Source organism: Trichosurus vulpecula, chromosome 7, assembly GCF_011100635.1.
Source record: "Trichosurus vulpecula isolate mTriVul1 chromosome 7, mTriVul1.pri, whole genome shotgun sequence".
Lineage (NCBI taxonomy): Eukaryota > Metazoa > Chordata > Mammalia > Diprotodontia > Phalangeridae > Trichosurus > Trichosurus vulpecula.
In genome coordinates this window covers 72,528,456-72,546,944 of record NC_050579.1, presented here as the reverse complement: position 1 = coordinate 72,546,944, position 18,489 = coordinate 72,528,456, and the positions used below count along the sequence as shown (strand labels likewise).

Below are 18,489 nucleotides of genomic sequence, written 5' to 3'. Positions count from 1 at the left end.
CTCATTTACAAATGGCCTTGATTTTTCTTAGTAAAGTGTGTGGGAAGCTCCTCATATGAGAGACAGGAGAGGGACGGTGTGGAAGCCTTGAGAAGAGAAGGCTTAGAACAGTGGCTGTGACCAGGGGACTAAAGAACCTATCAGGAAGGAGGAAAAGCATTGTTTTGATGCAATGGGAGCTCAGTTGAAATTAGATAACATAGATCTGTGGTGGATCCACTCACTTCCCCAACTCCATTTTGCAGGATGTGAGTAGCAACTGGGGGAAAGGATGGTGGGAATAAGGAATGGAGTTATACATCCAAATTAATAGCCGGAGTTGAGGAAGGGGACACAACAGGGATTGTAATCCTGATTTTACAGATGAAGAAACTATTACATCCTAAATATGTTAAGTGATTTTCTAAAGGAGGTAAGATCTTACCAGTAGAGTCTTCTTTCATCTACCATTCTCTCATTTGAAAGTCATCCTTCGACTAGAAATTGGTGATTTCTGTGATTACACTTTAACCTTTGGCTTCCAGTATTTTTAACAAAAATTCCAAATCTCAGTATTCCAACACTACAGTTTTCACAAACATTAATTCCAAGATTAGGCAAGAAAAATAATTCACATTTATAAATTTCACAATGTATTTTCCTCACAATAAACCCATATGCAAATATCATTCTCCCTCTTTTACAGATCAAGAAACTGAGGCCCAAAGAAGTTATGATTTGCCCAGGGTGACACAGCTGCTAAAAATTAAAGCTGTGGCAAAAGGCAGCAGGGCAGATTGCTATTGTATTGCAGTACAACTTCTACACTTCTTTTCCCCTCTCTTTTTCTACATAGTTGTTTGCATGTTGTCTCCCCCCATGGAAATGTGAGCTTCTTGTGGGTTGGGGCAGCTTTTTTTTTTTAAAACCTTTCTTTGAGTCCCTAGTGTTTAGCACTGTGACTGGCACGTAAGAAGGATTTAATAAATGCTTCTTCGATTACCATCAAGTTCTGGGCTCAGAGACAAATCGAGGCTTCAAATCTCTTCTCTGATACTTAGTAGCTGGATCATTTTAGACTAGTCTTTTCTCTGAGACTGAAAATGGGTATCCTGGTATCTGCATATCTCACAGGAGTGTAGGGAAATCACCTTATAAAAGTGCATTATTTATTGATGGCACCCCCTCAGGCTTTGCCTGGCGTTCTGTAACCTCGATCAGCGGTGGCAGACCCCCTGTACGGGTTTTACTCTTGCAAACCCTGAGTCCTTCCTTAGGGATGCAGCTCCTGAGCCAAGCTGGCTTGGATGGTTTCTATAGTGAAGGTAACATAGTATCCTCCCTCGCTCCCATCAGGTGGCCTCTTGGGGCACCTCCCCTTCCCCTTTCAGGGCCCTTTGCACCCCTGGACTTTGCCTTTCTCTCCGCAGGCACAGGCTCTGGACGCATCTCGGCCGCGCTGCTGGACACAGGCATCCCAGGCCCCGGCCGACCCCTGCCCAAGGACCTCGCGGAAGAAGAGACAGCTGTGAATTCTCCCCTAGGTGTGCTAAAGGAGCCCCCTCAGGCCTTCCAGGGGCAGACACCCTCCAGGGGGCGCTCCTTAGGGGCTCCGGAGCGGAGCGGCCCAGGAACGGTGTTCGCGAGGTCGCGGGCACCGCCGGAGCGTTTGGGGAACGGCACCGCGGGAACCCGGAAACACCAGAACTCGCCGGGCTGGCGGCGGCGGGCGCGGGAGGAGCTGCGGCGGCGGCTGGGCGCTCTGCGGCTCGGCGGACACGGCGGACCCAGCCAGCCAAGGCTCCGCGGGCAGCGGAGCGGGGCCTCCCAGCGCGCACCGAGGTGAGCCGAGCCGGCCCGGGGCGTGGTGGTGGTCTGGGGGCGGAGGAGGCCGAGGGGGGCGGCCAGTGACCCACCCCCTGCCCGGTGGCTGGGCTCGTCTCTGAGCACTGGCGGGCGCGGGGACTCGTGAGGGCCGTGGACTCGGCCGGCTGGAACTTGGAGCAGGGCTGAGAGTTGGGACGTTTCTTTTTCTTCTTTTTTTATCAGATCATTTCCATTTTATTACTTTGTTCTACTTATCCTTTTTTTTTTGTAAATAGTGTTTTTTTAATTACATGTAAAGATAATTTTCAACACTCATTTTTTAATAAGATTTTGAGTTTCAAATTTTTTCTCCCTCCCATCCCCCTCCCCACGACTGCAAGCAATCCGATGTAGGTTATGTATGTGCAATCATGTAAACCTATTTCCACGTTAGTCTTTAGTGAAAGAAGAAGCAGAACAAAAGGGAAAGGGAGTCGGAACATTTCTAAAATGCTTTTCTCACCACAGCCTCGCTAGGTAGGGCTGGGACAGGGATTTCTTTGCACTGAGTCCCAGAGTGGGCAGTAGCTACAGCTTACCTTGATGCGGGGCTTGCGGGCTTGCCAAGCTTTTCACAGGGATTCTCACTCGATTTCTTACAACTTCATGAGGAAGTCAAGTCAACAAGTATTTATTGAGCGCCTACTATGTACCACTATGTAGCCACTGTGCTGACCTCTGGAGATACAAAGGAAGGTAATCTCCAAACTTCCCCAGAAGGTGATACCTGAGGTACGCTTTGAAGAAGGCACAAGCGAGGAGGCAGTGCATTCCAGGCATAGGGACAGCCTATGCACCTACATGGATGTGGGAGGTAGCATGGTGAGTTCTGGCAAATAGCTAATAGTTTGCTAGAACATAATGGGTATAAAGCAGAGTAATAGAAACTTTGTGGAGTGTTTTAAAGTTTGCAAAGTATCTTACATGCAAGTAATACCCCCCCCACCAAACAAACCCAAGGAATGTTCTCAGGGAGCCCACAGTCCAATGGTGAGACCACATGCCAAAAGCTCTGTAGGTGCTATTCCCATTTTATAGCCGAGAAAACTGAAATTCAGAGAGCTTAAGTCATTTGCCAAAGGTGACACAACTAGTAGTTATCCCTGGTGGAATTTGAACCCATTACTTCCTGGCTCCAGATCTATCCACTAAGGCCATGTCACCTCTTAGAATAGAAAGTCTAAGTGGTTAGTGTTGTGTAGTTTCATAAATATTTGAATGAGAAGTGTTCTTAGAAACCTTCTAAACTCCTTACTTTAAAGATTAGAAAACTAAGAGAAATTAACTTGGCTAAATGTCACACAGGTAATAAATGGCAGAAACAGAGGCACAGAAGTCAGTTATCCTCTCTGGGTCTTATTTTTATCAGTGTTTGGAATAGATGATCACTAAGGGCCCCAGCAGCCACTTTTCCTACATTGGCCAAAGACCCTAGAAGAAGAATTCTTTCTGATTCCAAGTCTACCATTCTTAGATGTGATTTGGAAGGATGGAGGGAAGGGAGGAGATTGTATGCTTCAAACCTGAGTGACTCCACCTCAGATATGATAAAGAATATTGGCTCTAATGAGTTAATTAATATAAAATCTGTTAACTTTGAGTAGCCATTCATGTAAATTAGTTTCCAGTATCATTTATCTGCTGCTTATGCCTCCACTTCCAATCAATCTCAGTCTCTCTCCCTCCCCCTCCCTCTCTCTCTTCTCCCCTCCCCCCCAACTCATTCTTTCTTCCTAAACTTATTCTTTGTCTTCACCTCAACCTCTAACTCCTTCATCCTTTCCTTTGTCTTAGTCTGGTACTCTTGCTCTGGCCTCATTTCTCTCTCTCCATAGTCCTGATGCTGTAGTTTTGTATCTTTATACTTAGTATATATACTATTCTTTACTCTTGAAGTTTATCCTTTACCAAAACCTAGCCCTGTGTTACCTCTACCATTTACCTTTTCCATTCCTATTTTAATGCTTCTGCACAAAGGCAGCTGGGTCCACCACATATTTCTGTTACCTGCTATAAATTGAGCCCCCACTGCTATAGGTAAGATAGGCCTTTTATTCTTCTCTGATTGATTGTTCCAATCTTAGCTGCTATGTCAGCCTTGTCCCCTCAATCCCCCTACACTATTTCATCACCTTTCCCTCTCCACAGAGGACCTAACCTCATATTTTACTCAGAAAATAATGACTTCTTTTCTTGACCTCACTCCACATCGTCAGACTGTTCTGTGTTCCTCATTCTTTTGTCCTTTGCCTCCAGTCTCTGAGAAAGAGGTAGTCCTTCTTGGTAGGACCAGTTTCTCTACTTTTGTTCTTGTTTTATCCCTTTCTGTCACTTCTAGAGCTTGCCCTCTCCATCATTCTCTTTTTCTCATCTTTAATCTCTTTTTATCCATTGGTTCCTTCCTGCCTGTCTAGATTTATCCTCTTCTTAAAAACAAAATGATACAAAACCCTTGATCCCATCATCACTTCAAACTATTGTTTGATCTTTTTTCCTAAAATGTTTGCCTCAATCTCCTTGCCACCTCAGTCTCCCCATCATCCTCCCAAGTCTGTCCTGGTTCTGCTTCCCTGCTCTCTACTCATTTAGTGATGTTATTTCCCATGTAGTCAGTTATCATCTTCATGAAGATGACTCCAAAATCTGCATATCCTTTCCTAATCTCTTCCCTTAACTCTAGATCCAGTTAACCACTGCCTTCTGGAAAGCTGCACCTGGATATACTGTCAGCAATTTACCCAGCATCTCACAAGCCAAACCTATTACCGTGTTCTCCTGAAGCCATTTGTCCTCCAAATCCTCTGTACTTTGGTTTGCAAACTCAGAATCACCCTTGACTCTTCACCCCACCCCCCACAACACAATGGCCTTAACTGCTAAGACTTACTCAGTCTCTTTTCACAACATCTTTTGCATCCATGCTCTTCTCTCCTCTTACACCGTCAATACCTTAGTTGAGGACCTCATTACCTTTTGCCTGCCTTATTGCAGTAGTGGTCTTTTTGGTCTCTTTTCTCTTTAATCCATATTTAATATAGTTGCCATATTAATATTCTTAAATCATGGGTCTGGCTGTTTTACTTTCCTGTTCCTTGTTTCTAGGATGAAACACAAACTCCTTCGGTAACCTAAAGCCCTCCAGAATCAGGCTCCCACATCTCTTTTCATATGTACTCAAATTAGATAATGTATGTAAAGTGCTTTGCAAATTTTAAAACATTCTATAAAGTTGAGATGATGATGATGATGATGAAGTCGATGTTTTAGCCAGACTATTGACTGTTTCCTGGACACGGCATGCTACATCCTACATCCATAAATGTGCGTAGGCTGTCCCCTATGCTTGGAATGTACTGCCTCCTCGATTCTGCCTTCTCCAAAGCTTGCCCTAGGTACCACCTTTTTTTTTTATTTATTTAGTATTTAATTGTTTCCCAGTTACATGTAAAAACAATTTTTAACATTTGTTTTTAAAACTTTGCGTTCCAAATTCTCTCCCTCCCTATCCCCCCATATAGAAGGCAAGCAGTTCCATATAGATTATGATTGAGTAGTCATGCAAAACATATCCGTAATAGTCATTTTGTGAAAGAAGACATAGACAAAAAAGACCTCAAGGAAAATAAATAGGTACCACCTTCTAAAGAAGTCTTCTGATCCACCTAGTTGTCAGTGCTCTAACTTTACTTTTTTCCTGAAGTGACTTTTTATTTACTTACTTTATTTACTATGTATATGTTAAATCCCTGGAAGCGCCTTTAGAACAGTGACTACTTTTTATCTTTGTATTGCCTAGCACAGTGCCTGAAACGTAGTAACTACTAAAAAAAGTTTGTTGGATTGAATTGCTGTAAAAAATGTTTGATGTTTTCTCTTGGTCTAGAAATTAGAGTATTTGCAAATGGATTTAGAACAAAGTTGTTTTATCATCCTCAGTTTTAATTTGCTTTAGTATTTGAAAGATGAAATTGCATGCAATATAAAATATAGTGAATTCCTTTATAAGAGAGATGCCTTAGTGGGGTGCATGACCCTCCTATTAGTGGTTGTAAAGCATATTCTGTTATTATTTACTATATATTCAATTTTTTAAACCCTTCCACTGGGGAGAGGAAGTTAGCCTTGACTAATCACACAAAACATTGGGAGATAGCCAGTGGCAGATACTTACTATGTGTGTGACCCTGGACAAGTCACTTAACTGCTGTTTGCCCCAGTTTCCTCTGATGCAAAATAGTGATAATAATAGCACCCCTGAGGATGAGATGATCCTTACCTGTGAGCGTCTAATGACTTAAGAATTGTAAAGTGCTTCCCACAATGCTTTGCACATAGTAAGTGCTAGGAAAATGTTAGCTTGCTAGCTAGATGGGTGAGGGCAAAGATGTTTGTTCATTTCAGGGTGTATCTGTTGTTACAAAGCTTCTACTAACTGGAAACTAGGGCAGTTCACCAGGTGATATAAATTTGAGCAAGAAAAAGCAACTTAATTGGTAGGTATCCTTTCTTTGTCCTTAGGAAGGGAATTTGAGGGTGGAGGCACCACAAGTCTAAGTCTACACTGAGATTCTCATTCCATTTTCTCAAGTAATCCTTATAGCTTGACTTGTTGGCACTTCATATTGATTTCTTGCCACTACCCCTCCTTTTGGCCTTGGTTCCTGATGAACCAGGCTTTTCCAGCTTTTCTGGACAAGATGAAGGCTTTCTCTTTCCAGGCTCCCTGAAAACATTACACGGTTCTCTTTTTGAGACATTTTTACTACCTAATATAAAGAAAGCTTACAGGGAGGTAATGGGAAATTTTACAGACTTTTACCAGTTAATCCTTACCAAGGAACTAGTAATTTATCTTTCTTCATTTCCTACTTTTCATCTGAATAAATCTCTTCTTCCTTTACTTGTCTTGGAGTCTTATCCTTGGGATTTGCTAGTTTTTCCCTGCTTGAACTGAATGCTAGATTCAGTCCGTTAAGCCAAGTGTCATGACTTAGCCCTTTTAGAATGTACTTCCCCAATTTAGCTCCAGATGTTGTTGGAGCCCCCAGGCTTACAGTAGGTATCCATCCCCTTTGCCACATTCCTTCCCCTCCTCCCTCCAGCCTCCAGCAGTGAATCTTCCCTTGAAGCATCTGGAGAGCAAGGCATTTATAATCACATACCTCACCTTAGACCTACTGGTTCTGGACCTGTTGAAATCCTGTCCTTGATTCTAGATGCCAGAATTTATTATTTACTATTATTTATTTATTTTATTTATTTATTATATTATTTACTATTTGTAAGGATTTAGTAAGACTGCTCCCTGAAATTTTAACTTGCCAATACTTCTCTTATTTGACCTTGGTTGTTTTTTTTGGGGGGGGACCTATGTTGGTTTTCATCATATCAAATTCATTATTTAGACATAGTGGATATTCCTGTCCTGTAGGTTTTGGCTTCTTCACTTATTGTCCTAGACAGACCTGTGGCCCAAGATTACAGGGACTGTATTTCTTGAATTACAGAAAAAGTCTAGCTAGACTAATTTGCTTTTTCTTGTTCAAACTTGTGTTCTTTGATGGTTTCTTCCCTTGCTTCCACCAGATGAGAAGAATTGAGGTGACAGATAAGTCCAAAGTCAATGATAGCTTTTCTTTCTATGGCTCAGTTTTATGCTCCAGTGACCTCTCTTTCTTCAAATGAGTTTTATTCCCTAAGCAATGTTTCCCAAGAATTTTCCTTCAATGCGGATTCATAACAAGAAAAAATTCTTATTTGTATAGTAAATAATAATAGGTAATCCCTCCCTTCCCAACCACCAGCAACATGTGTGAGCAGGCAGTTGTGAGGCCTGAAACCCACGGGGAAAAAAATCTGGAGAAAACTGCATGCTTAGACCTTCCATCCTTAGGGCTAAGGAATGGATGGGGAAGCTGTTTTGAAGCCATGCCAAACCAAATCCATCTGCTAGAAACCTAAAGTTTGATCCAGCAGTTAGTCCAGACAGGATTTGACTGGCTGTTTTCCAAGAAGGACCTGGAAGAAAGGATTCAGTCAGCACTGAAGGGGAGGGTGGAAAAAGTGAGTTAGGCCTAATTCTCTGTACATTTACAGAGAGAACCTGAGCTGCTTCTATAAACTTTGCAGAGGAGGCTCATACCAGCTCTTGAGATTGTTAAATTTTCAGTGTGAACTGTTACGCTTTGAAGATCAGCTACAAAAAGGGCTTGCTTTATTATTTTGTTGATCGTCTGGTCTTAAAGTGATGGAGAAAATGTTAATAATGTAGATTAAACTTAAAACTGTCATGCTTACAGTTTTTCTTTCCAGAGAGCTGGTTGTTAAACATTTAGCAACAATCCTTGATTATAGAGTCCACTCCTTATTTCTGTGTAGTAATAAAAGTCCTCTAAAAAGAAGAGAGCCTGCTATTTTTAGGGACCATTTTTTTGGTTTTGTTTTTGAGGGGGGAAGGCAGGGCAATTGGGGTTAAGTGACTTGCCCAAGGTCACGCAGCTAGTAAGTGTGTCAAATGTCTGAGGCTGGATTTGAACTCAGGTCCTCCTGACTCCAGGGCAAGTGCTCTACTCACTGAGCCACCTAGCTGCCCCCTTTAGGGACCTTTTTTGAAAGAAAGGGAAAGGTGATGTCTCCCCCTCCTGCAAACACTCCCCCCCATACCTTTAAAAAAAATGTGTCAAGGAATTCAATTTAGGGAGATAACTAGTAGAGAGTGCTTTCGACACCAATCACTGAAGACTTACACAGAAGAAAAGTTGGGTCACCGGAATTCTATGCCTGTGTCATTGCAGAGGAAGGATAGATGGTATAGCAGGAAGAATCTGAGCCTTGGAGTTACAGAACCTATGTCCCATCTATGAAATAACCATGGTGATACTTCTGTTGCCTGGCTCCCAAGGTAGCAAGGGGAATAATGCCTGTAAACCACAAAGCAGTATGTAAATAGGAACTTTGTTATTTGCCTATTGTTGGATAACCATATCATTTCAAGATTTTGATGTGTGTGTGTGTGTGTACACTTTGGGGGGCATGATTTTGTATATGTTGTATCTGAAGTCACAAGTAAAAAGCTGTGTAATGTGCTTAGCTATTAATCTTTTAAATTAAAAAAATAGTAGCAGCTATTCTCACTGGAAGATCTTAACTTTTAAGCATTTTCTTGTTACTGTTTGACGATCTCGAAGCAAAATATATATTCAAAGTATCAATTCAATAAACATTTATTAAGTATTTACTGTGTGCCAGGTACTATGCTAACTAAATACTAGGAATATAAATAAGAAAAAGAAAATCTTTGACATCTGACATGAAATTATTTAGAAAATTGTGATAAGTTCAGTGAATCAAAGAATTGTAATTGAGACCAGAAGTGTCAACATGCATGCAGGCCCACAACACTCAGGAATCACCAGGCAGAGATGGCCTACATCAATTATTTTTCACATCCTCCCAATGTTGGGTAGTAATTATATTTTGGCTTGAAAAGCCTTCTGTTGAGAGAGTAAAAGACAGTGAATAATATCAATAAATGATATTATGTCTACTCTTTAATTTTGTTAAATATTTGAAAGGAAGATCATAACAATTTGAAAGAAAGGCCATAAGAACTCAAAAGGAAGATTTGCTTTTTCATTCTTAGAATAAAGCAGCTGTAGCATTCAGATAGCATTTGAAGTGACTTTTTTACCTGTGTAGCAAACCTAAAGGTATTCAGTCCTGTAAAAAAAACTTGAGAGTAAAGTTTGTTTCATTGTATTTGTATCCCCAGTGTCTAGGACTCTAGGACATAGTTAAGGCTTAAAAAATGTTTATTGATTGATTGAATACTTAATGAAGGACTTATTGTCATTGTATTAGGCACCACATACCTTATCCTGGTTTAATCATCTCCCTCAGGAAACGTTTCCTACAAACTTGTTTGAATATTGTCCTATATGACCAAATAGCTTGCTGTTAGATATAGTCCCCAACCTCTAAGAATTTATAGTAAAATATAGCACAGATAGGAATAAGTAAGAGGGGGGCAGTTGAATAATAAATATTAATAGCCAGCCTTTATGCAGTGCTTCAAGGTTTACAAAGCATTTTTATATGTTATATCCAGTGGTCTTTATGACAATCCTATGAAGTAGGTAAAGTTACATTTTACAGATAAGGAAACTGAAGAGGGTGACTTCCCAAGGTCACACAACTAGTCAGTTGTCTGAGGCAGGATTTAAACTCAGGTGTTTGTGACTCCCAAGTATAGTTACATATGTTAAATACTACAATATTGAAGATATACCAATCAATAAACACTAAGTGTCTACTATGTGACAGACACTGTTAAAGGAGATTTTTTTTCTATATCTGTCTGTATCTATCTTTCTACAATATATCCTTGTGAGACACTGAGTTTGGGAGTAGCTACAGTTTTCTGTTTAGAGGGTATTTTTCAAAGAATCAGTCATCTGAATTTCAACAATGAAATTTTATCTGGGCAGTATCCAAGCACACAAACAACAAAGAACAATATTACACTTTAAAAACTTGTTTTTGATAATCTGGCAGACTTTCTATAGTCTAATACATGAAGCTTATTCTGTTTGACACAAATTCATGTATGTGTTAAAAAATTTTCTTTGTAGGTATATAAAATTTATATTAAGTTATGTAAATTATTAAAAGTATCAGATGAGAAATGGATTGGGCAGATCCTTTGTAAGAATTTATGGGAAAAAATGGACAAGAATTCCGTAGAATAAGAAGACATTGTTGGATTCTTTGTATTCCAAAATTAAGATGTCAAATTGATATTTTGATCAGGTTTATTTTTCTGGATTCCAGTCCAGTATGTTACCGTAAACTTGGAAGAGTTGAACTTTATTCTTGCCTAACCTTGTGTCTTTTAATATTCAGATGTTACAAATGCAGTTTCAAACTTAGTTTAGTACCCTATGAAAATAGGAAGCATCCCTTATAAGAGGGCTTTCCTGATTATCACAGTTGTTAGTGTTCTTTCCAAGTTATTTTGTATATATTTCGTATTTTTTTTGTATTTTTCTTTATGCAAGTCATTTCTCCTCAGTAGAATTTTAGGCACACTGAGGGTAGGGACAGTTTCATATTTTGTCTTTGTATTCTTTATGCTTCAAATAAAGCCTGCTGTACAATGGGAACTTAATATGGGAATACTTGTTGAGTGAATGAATTTGAACATTGGTGACCAGAAATTGTACTAACTCCTGCCATTTAGTATAATTCTGTTTGACTTTTCCATATGTAGTTATATTTTATAGGCATTTAGATTTTTTAAATTATAATAATGAATTACAGAATCTCAGAGCTGGATGGGACCACTCAGTTTATCCAGTCTCTCCAATCCCTGTCTGAATAAGAATCTGGTCTGTAATATCTTCAACATATCTACTTCCCTGTGAATGAAAACAGCTTTACTTATTAAGAAGCTATTCCTTCATCTTTTCTTTTGCATTGGGTTTAGGATTTTTATAGAACTTGAGAGACAAATATCTGTTGAATCAAATCTAGTACAGTCCCTTCATTCTATGAGTAAGGAAACTGAGTCCTAGAGAGGTTAAGTGATTTGCCCAAGATCTCTTAGCTAATAAAGAATAGCAATACTCTTCAAATCAGTTCAACAATAATTTATTTTTGAGGGAGATACAAAAATGAATGATACAGTTTATTGCCTTAAGGAGCTCATAATCTCGTATTGATTTCATTTTTTTCTCAACCTTTCAAGTAAAAGCCTGATGTATATCTTTGAAGTAAATGAATCTTAAGAATAGTGACTAGACCTATGGTTTGATTGATACAGGTTTGATTTATACTCTTGGATGAAAAACTTCCCTCTATCACTGCAACTTGGGATCTTCTCTGCTACATAGAACCTTCAGGAGTTTCCTAGAATGACTGTGGCTTGCCCAGTGTCACACAGCCAATATGTGTCAGAGACAGGACTTGAACCTGGATCTTCGTGGCTTTGAGTCCATTTCTCTATCCAGTGTACCATGCTGTTTCTCAAAATAAGACATTGTAGAGAAATTTCACCTGCCTCTACCATTGAGAATGTTATTTAAACTCCCAGCAAACTGAGGATATCTGTCTCTAGTTGAGTTATTTGGACAAACTGAGACAATATGTGTGAGAATGCTTTGGGGTTTTCTAGTTGAAGACCTCTAATAGTGCATCAGATATAGTGCATCATTCTGTTCTGTAATTATATTCTGAAATGATACCCCCGGTTTTCTCTTAATGAGATAAGACTGTTATATACAAAGGTGGTAAAAATGTGTAATAGAATCCAACCCTGCATTTTCAGGGTGTGTTCTACATTTACCTAGCAGTACAGTAATTATACCAATATCAGGTAAATCTGCTTTGAGTTCATCTTTCTCTAAAATGTGGAAAGTTATTGTGCTCTGTAATCAACAGGTAAATAAATGCATGGCACTTTACAAAATTTGAAAGTGATGAAGTTTTATAAAATATTTAATTTTTTATTTATTCATAACTATTTATTCACAGGGATTTAATTGTAGGTTACTTGCAGCATTAATGCATGCAGATACAATCTTTTTCTCTTAATATTCTAAACTAATTTATCAGCTTCTTCTAGTGAAGAAGTTGACCAACATTTTCAAAATGAACTGATTTCTTCAGGGTTGTAAAACTTTTCATTGTTTAGACCGTACTTAGAAATGAATTCTGTGTGAAAGCTATGGTATTATGAAGCTTTATGATTTCAACAAACATTTATCACCAGAATAAATTGACAGTTTATCAGTTCAGAGAAATGAGTTGCATGTGCCATGGCCATGTATGGTCCCTCCCACACTGCTAATGTGGTAAGCTGTAGACCTCATAAGCCTTTGTATATGGGGGCAGTCTTACTATGCTTATTTGCTGCATTATTTAATTACGTTGTTTTCTTTCTTGGAAATGCCCTCTGTTTGACTGGCAGAAGAAAAAAGTTGGTGTGAGCTTTTGAACTATGGTCTTAAATAGATACTGATCTTCACCAACAGTTGGTCTTAAACCTGGTTTAGTATTCAGGGGTACCCCAGTTGCTACTTCCATTTTAATGGTGCTTTAAGATTTATGAAGTCCTTAAAACAACCTGGTAAGTTATGTTGTGTGCTGTCAATAGCTGTGTAGTATTATTAGGACAATTGGGGTGCAGTGGATGAAGTGCCGGCCCTGGAGTCAGGAAGACTCAGATTCCTGAGTTCAAATTTGGCCTCAGACGCTTAGCTTTGTGACCCTGGGCAAGTCACTTAACCCCGTTTACCTCAGTGCCTCGTCTATAAAATGAACAGGAGAAGGAAATGGCAAACCACTTCAGTATCTCTGCCAAGAAAACCCCAAATGGGTCATGGAGAGTTGGACACGACTGAAAAATAACAATTATTACTATGATTTTTTTTAATGTCTTTTTTTTGGTATTTTTTTTCTTTTTCTTTTTAGTTTGCAACACACGGTTCTACATAATTTTGAGTTCCAGATTTTCTTCCCTCCCTCCCCCACTCCCTCCCTAAGACGGCATGGAATCCCACATAACTTCCATGTATAACTTCGCATTGAATTAATTTACACATTAGTCAAGTTGTGGAGAAGAATTACGACCAATGGAATGAATCATGAGAAAGAAGAAACAGAACCAAAAAAAAAACACCACCCAAAAACAAATACAAAAGAGAGAAAAGGGGGGGGGGGCGGGGAGAAAAAGGCGAGCATGAAGTGTGCCTCTATCTGCACTCATACTTCATAGTTCTTTCTCTGGGTGTAGATAGCACTCTCCATCGTGAGTCCTTTGGAGCTGTCTCTGCACATTGTGTTGCTAAGAAGAGCAAAGTCTGTCAGGGTTAGTCCTCACAGAATCCATATATCTGTGGTTTTGTATAATGTTCTCCTGGCTCTGCTCCATTCACTCAGCATTATGTCATGTAGGTTTTTCCAGGTTGTTATGAAGTCCATATCATCCCCATTTCTTATAGCACAATAGTATTCCATTACCTTCATATACCACACTTGTTCAGCCATTCCCCAATTGATGGGCATCCCTTTGATTTCCAATTTTTAGCTACCACAAAAAGAGCCGCTATAAATATTTTTGTACATGTGGGTCCTTTTCCCACTTGTGTGATATCTTTGGGATACAACCCTAGAAGTGGTATTGCTGGGTCAAAGAGTATGAACATTTTTATAGCCCTTTGGGCATAGTTCCAAATTGCTCTCCAAAATGGCTGGATCTGTTCACAACTCCACCAGCAATGTAACAATGTTCCAATTTTCCCACATCCTCTCCAGCATTTATCATTTTCCTGTTTTGTTATTTTAGCCAATCTGACAGGAGAGAGATGGTATCTAAGAGTTGTTTTGATTTGCATTTCTCTAATCAGTAGTGATTTCGAGCATTTTTTCATATGCCTATAGATATCTTTAATTTCTTCCTCTGAAAACTGTCTGTTCATATCCTTTGACCATTTCTCAATTGGGGAATGACTTGTATTCCTAGATATTTGGTTCAGTTCCCTGTATATTTTGGAAATGAGGCCTTTATCAGTGACACTAGTTGTAAAGGTTTTCTCCCAATTTTCTGCCTCCCTCCTAATCTTTGTTGCATTGGCCTTTTTTTGTACAAAAACATTTCAATTTAACATAATCAAAATTATCCATTTTGCATTTTGTAATGCTCTCTATCTCTTGCTGGGTCATGAATTCTTTTCTTTTCCATAAATCTGATAGGTAAACTATTCCTTGCTCTCCCAAATTGCTTATAGTTTCAGCCTTTATTCCTAAATCATGAACCCATTTTGACTTTATTTTGGTATATGGTGTTAGATATTGGTCTATGCCCAGTTTCTTCCCTACCATTTTCCAATTTTCCCAGCAGTTTTTGTGAAATAGTGAATTCTTAGCCCAGAAGCTGGCCTGTTTGGGTTTATTGTAGAGGAGATTGCTATAGTCGTTGACTTCTCCATCTTGTGTACCTATCCTATTCCACTGATCCACAACTCTGTTTCTTAGCCAGTACCAGGTAGTTTTGATGACTGCTGCTCTATAGTACAGTTTAATATCTGGTATGGCTAGGCCACCTTCTCTAGCATTTCTTTTCATTAATACCCTAGATATTCTACACCTCTTGTTCTTCCAGATGAATTTTATTATTATTTTATCCAGCTCTGTAAAATAATTTTTTGGTAGTTCAATTGGTGTGGCACTGAATAGATAGATTAATTTAGGTAAAATTGTCATTTTTATTATATTAGCTCAGCCTAACCATGAGCAACTGATATTATTCCATTTATTTAGATCTGACTTTATTCGCGTGGAAAGTGTTTCATAATTATGTCCATATAGGCCCTGGGTTTGCTTTGGCAGATAAACTCCCAAATATTTTGTAGTGTCTACAGTAACTTCGAATGGAATTTCTCTATCTCTTGCTGTTGGGCTTTGTTAGTAATGTATAGGAATGCTGAGGATTTATGTGGGTTTATTTTATATCCTGCAACTTTGCTGAAGTTGTTTATTATTTCAAGTAGTTTTTTACTTGATTCTCTAGGATTCTCCAAGTAAATCATCATGTCATCTGCAAAAAGTGATAATTTAGGTTCTTCTTTGCCTATTCTAATTCCTTCAATTTCTTTTTCTTCTCTTATTGCTACAGCTAACGTTTCTAGTACCAAATTGAATAGTAGGGGTGATAATGGACATCCTTGTTTCACCCCTGATCTTATTGGGAATGCGTCTAGCTTATCCCCATTACAAATAATGCTTGTTGATGGTTTTAGGTAGATGCTATTTATAATTTTAAGGAAGGTTCCATTTATTCCCATGCTTTCTAGTGTTTTTAATAGGAATGGGTGTTGTATTTTGTCAAAGGCTTTTTCTGTGTCTATTGAGATGCTCATATGGTTTCTGCTAGTTTTGTTGTTGATATGGTCAATTATGCTAATAGTTTTCCTAATATTGAACCAGCCTTGCATTCCTGGAATAAATCCTACCTGGTCATAGTGTATTATTCTGGTGATAAGTTGCCGCAATCTTTTTGCTTATATTTTATTTGAAATTTTTGCATCAATATTCATTAGGGAAATTGGTCTATAATTTTCTTTCTCTGTTTTGACTCTACCTGGTTTGGGTATTAGTACCTTATTTGTGTCATAAAATGAATTTGGTAGGACTCCTTCACCTATTTTCCCAAATAGTCTACAAAGTATAGGAATTAGTTGTTCTTTAAATGTTTGATAGAATTCACATGTAAAACCATCTGGCCCTGGAGATTTTTTCCTAGGGAGTTCATTGATGGCTTGCTCAACTTCTTTTTCTGAGATGGGGTTGTTTAGAAATTTTACTTCCTTTTCTGTTAACCTGGGCAATTTATGTTTTTGTAGATATTCATCCATATCTCTAAGGTTGTCAAATTTATGGGCATACAATTGGGCAAAATAATTCCTAATTGTTGTTTCGATTTCCTCTTCATTAGAGGTGAACTCACCCTTTTCATTTTTGATACAGGTAATTTGATTTTCTTCTTTTTTTAATCAAATTGACCAAAGGTTTATCAATTTTATTGATTTTTTTCATAAAACCAGCTCTTTGTTTTATTTATTAATTCAATAGTTTTCTTGATTTCAGTTTTATTAATCTCTCCTTTGATTTTCAGTATTTCTAATTTGGTATTTAATTGGGGATTTTCAATTTGTTCTTTTTCTAACTTTTTCAGTTGTATGCCCAAATCATTGATCTCCTTTTTCCCTGTTTTATTCATGTAAGCATTTAAAGATATAAAACTTCCCCTAAGAACTGCTTTTGCTGCATCCCATGAGTTTTGGTATGTTGTCTCATTATTGTCATTCTCTTGAATGAAGTTATTAGTTGTTTCTCTGATTTGTTCTTTGGCCCACTCATTCTTTAGAATTAGATTATTTAGTTTCCAATTAATTTTTAGCTTATTTTTCCATGGTTCTTTGTTACAAATAATTTTTATTGCATCATGATCTGAAAAGTATGCTTTGACTACTTCTGCCTTTCTGCACTGGATTGTGAGGTTTTTATGCCCTAGTACATGGTCAATTTTTGAGTATGTGCCATGTACCGCTGAGAAGAAAGTATATTCCTTTTTGTCCCCATTTAGTTTTCCCCAGAGGTCTATCATATCTGCCTTTTCTAAAATTCTGTTTACTTCCTTAACTTCTTTCTTATTTATCTTGAGGTTAGATTTATCAAGTTCAGAAAGGGGAAGGTTGAGGTCTGCCAATATTATAGTTTTGCTGTCTATTTCTTCCTGTAACTCCCTTAACCTCTCCTCTAAGAATTTGCGTGCCATACCACTTGGTGCGTAAATGTTAAACAACGATATTGCTTCATTGTTTATGGTGCCTTTTAGCAGGATGTAGTGTCCTTCCTTATCTCTTTTAATTAAATCTATCTTTACTTTTGCTTTGTCTGAGATTAGGATTGCTACACCTGCTTTTTTTACTTTATTATTACTATGATTTCTATTTTACAGATAAAACAACAGGATAAGAAAACTTAAGTGGTTCAAAGTCACACAGCTACGGATGATTAGAGCTAGATTCCAAACTGTGTATTTTCACTCTAAATTCAGTGCTTTTTACACTATACCACAGCTGCCTCATAGACCACCAGAGTTTGGTCATGTTAGTTACCTAACTGTAGCTAGGTAAATGGATAGTATGGCAACAAGACTTATATTTTAATATGGCTTTGTGAAAGAAGATGGAGAAAAACACTTCTTGAAAGTAATGACATAATGTAAATAATTTTATTTTGTAAAAGGCACTAAAATATGATTATAGTACCTTTCCCAGCTTTGGTCTCTCAAGATTGGAATTTTAAAATACCATGCCTATTTCCCTTCGAGAGAGGCAGTACTTAAAATTTGATTGCCTTTACCTGATGGTAGAAAAAGGCAAGCTTCTGCCTTTGAAATAGCAAGTTACTGATTGACTGTACAGGTCAGATAAGTAGATCCTGGTAATGTTTTCTTAGGCAAACAGACACCTGATACTTTTAAGAAGGAAAAGGAAGGAGAAGGAAGGGAAAGCTATTTGACATAGGATGCATTTAGCAACTAAAATGGGTGGATTGTTTTAGTGTAGCCATTAAAAAAGAGTTATTAGTGAGACAGGGTTTATTTTCCAGGAACAAGGACTGAAGGAATTTAATAGAGGCCAAAATCCCTTGCTGTTCTCATGGTAACTGAATGGGTTATGCTAACCACTATTAACCACTACTTTTATTTATGTAAAAATTTTTTGTGATTTTTTTATTTCCTGCATTACTTTTTGGAAAGTATTACTCTTCAGTTCAAATATTTTGTTATTGCTAGATTTTTGAGATACTTTATCTCCTTTTAAGACATTTAATGTCGGATGTACAGCATATTTCTGTTAGAAGTCAAGCCATTTGCTTGTGATTAATTTTATATCTTAATAATTTAGCAGCAAAAAGATTACAGTTCTTTAAATTCATAGCATTGGAGAAATCATGGAGGATAACAGGCTGAAAATTACAACTGGAAGCAATATTTCTGTATGTATCAACTTTTTTCTACTCATTTCATTGGGAAAACATTTTGGGATTTATATTTTGATGTGTTTGACACCTCTGACT

The 18,489-nt window shown here is 38.1% G+C and overlaps 1 protein-coding gene across 1 annotated transcript in view; it reads left to right on the top strand.

Moving 5' to 3' along the window:
* The first annotated feature begins 1,402 nt into the window (after nt 1–1,402).
* Nucleotides 1,403–18,489, top strand: part of SLC35A3 (solute carrier family 35 member A3) — a 60,238-nt gene continuing 43,151 nt past the window's right edge. The window contains exon 1 of the mRNA XM_036766822.1: nt 1,403–1,821. The gene's annotated coding sequence lies outside the window, so the exon portion shown is untranslated. The remainder of the gene's footprint in view (nt 1,822–18,489) is intronic.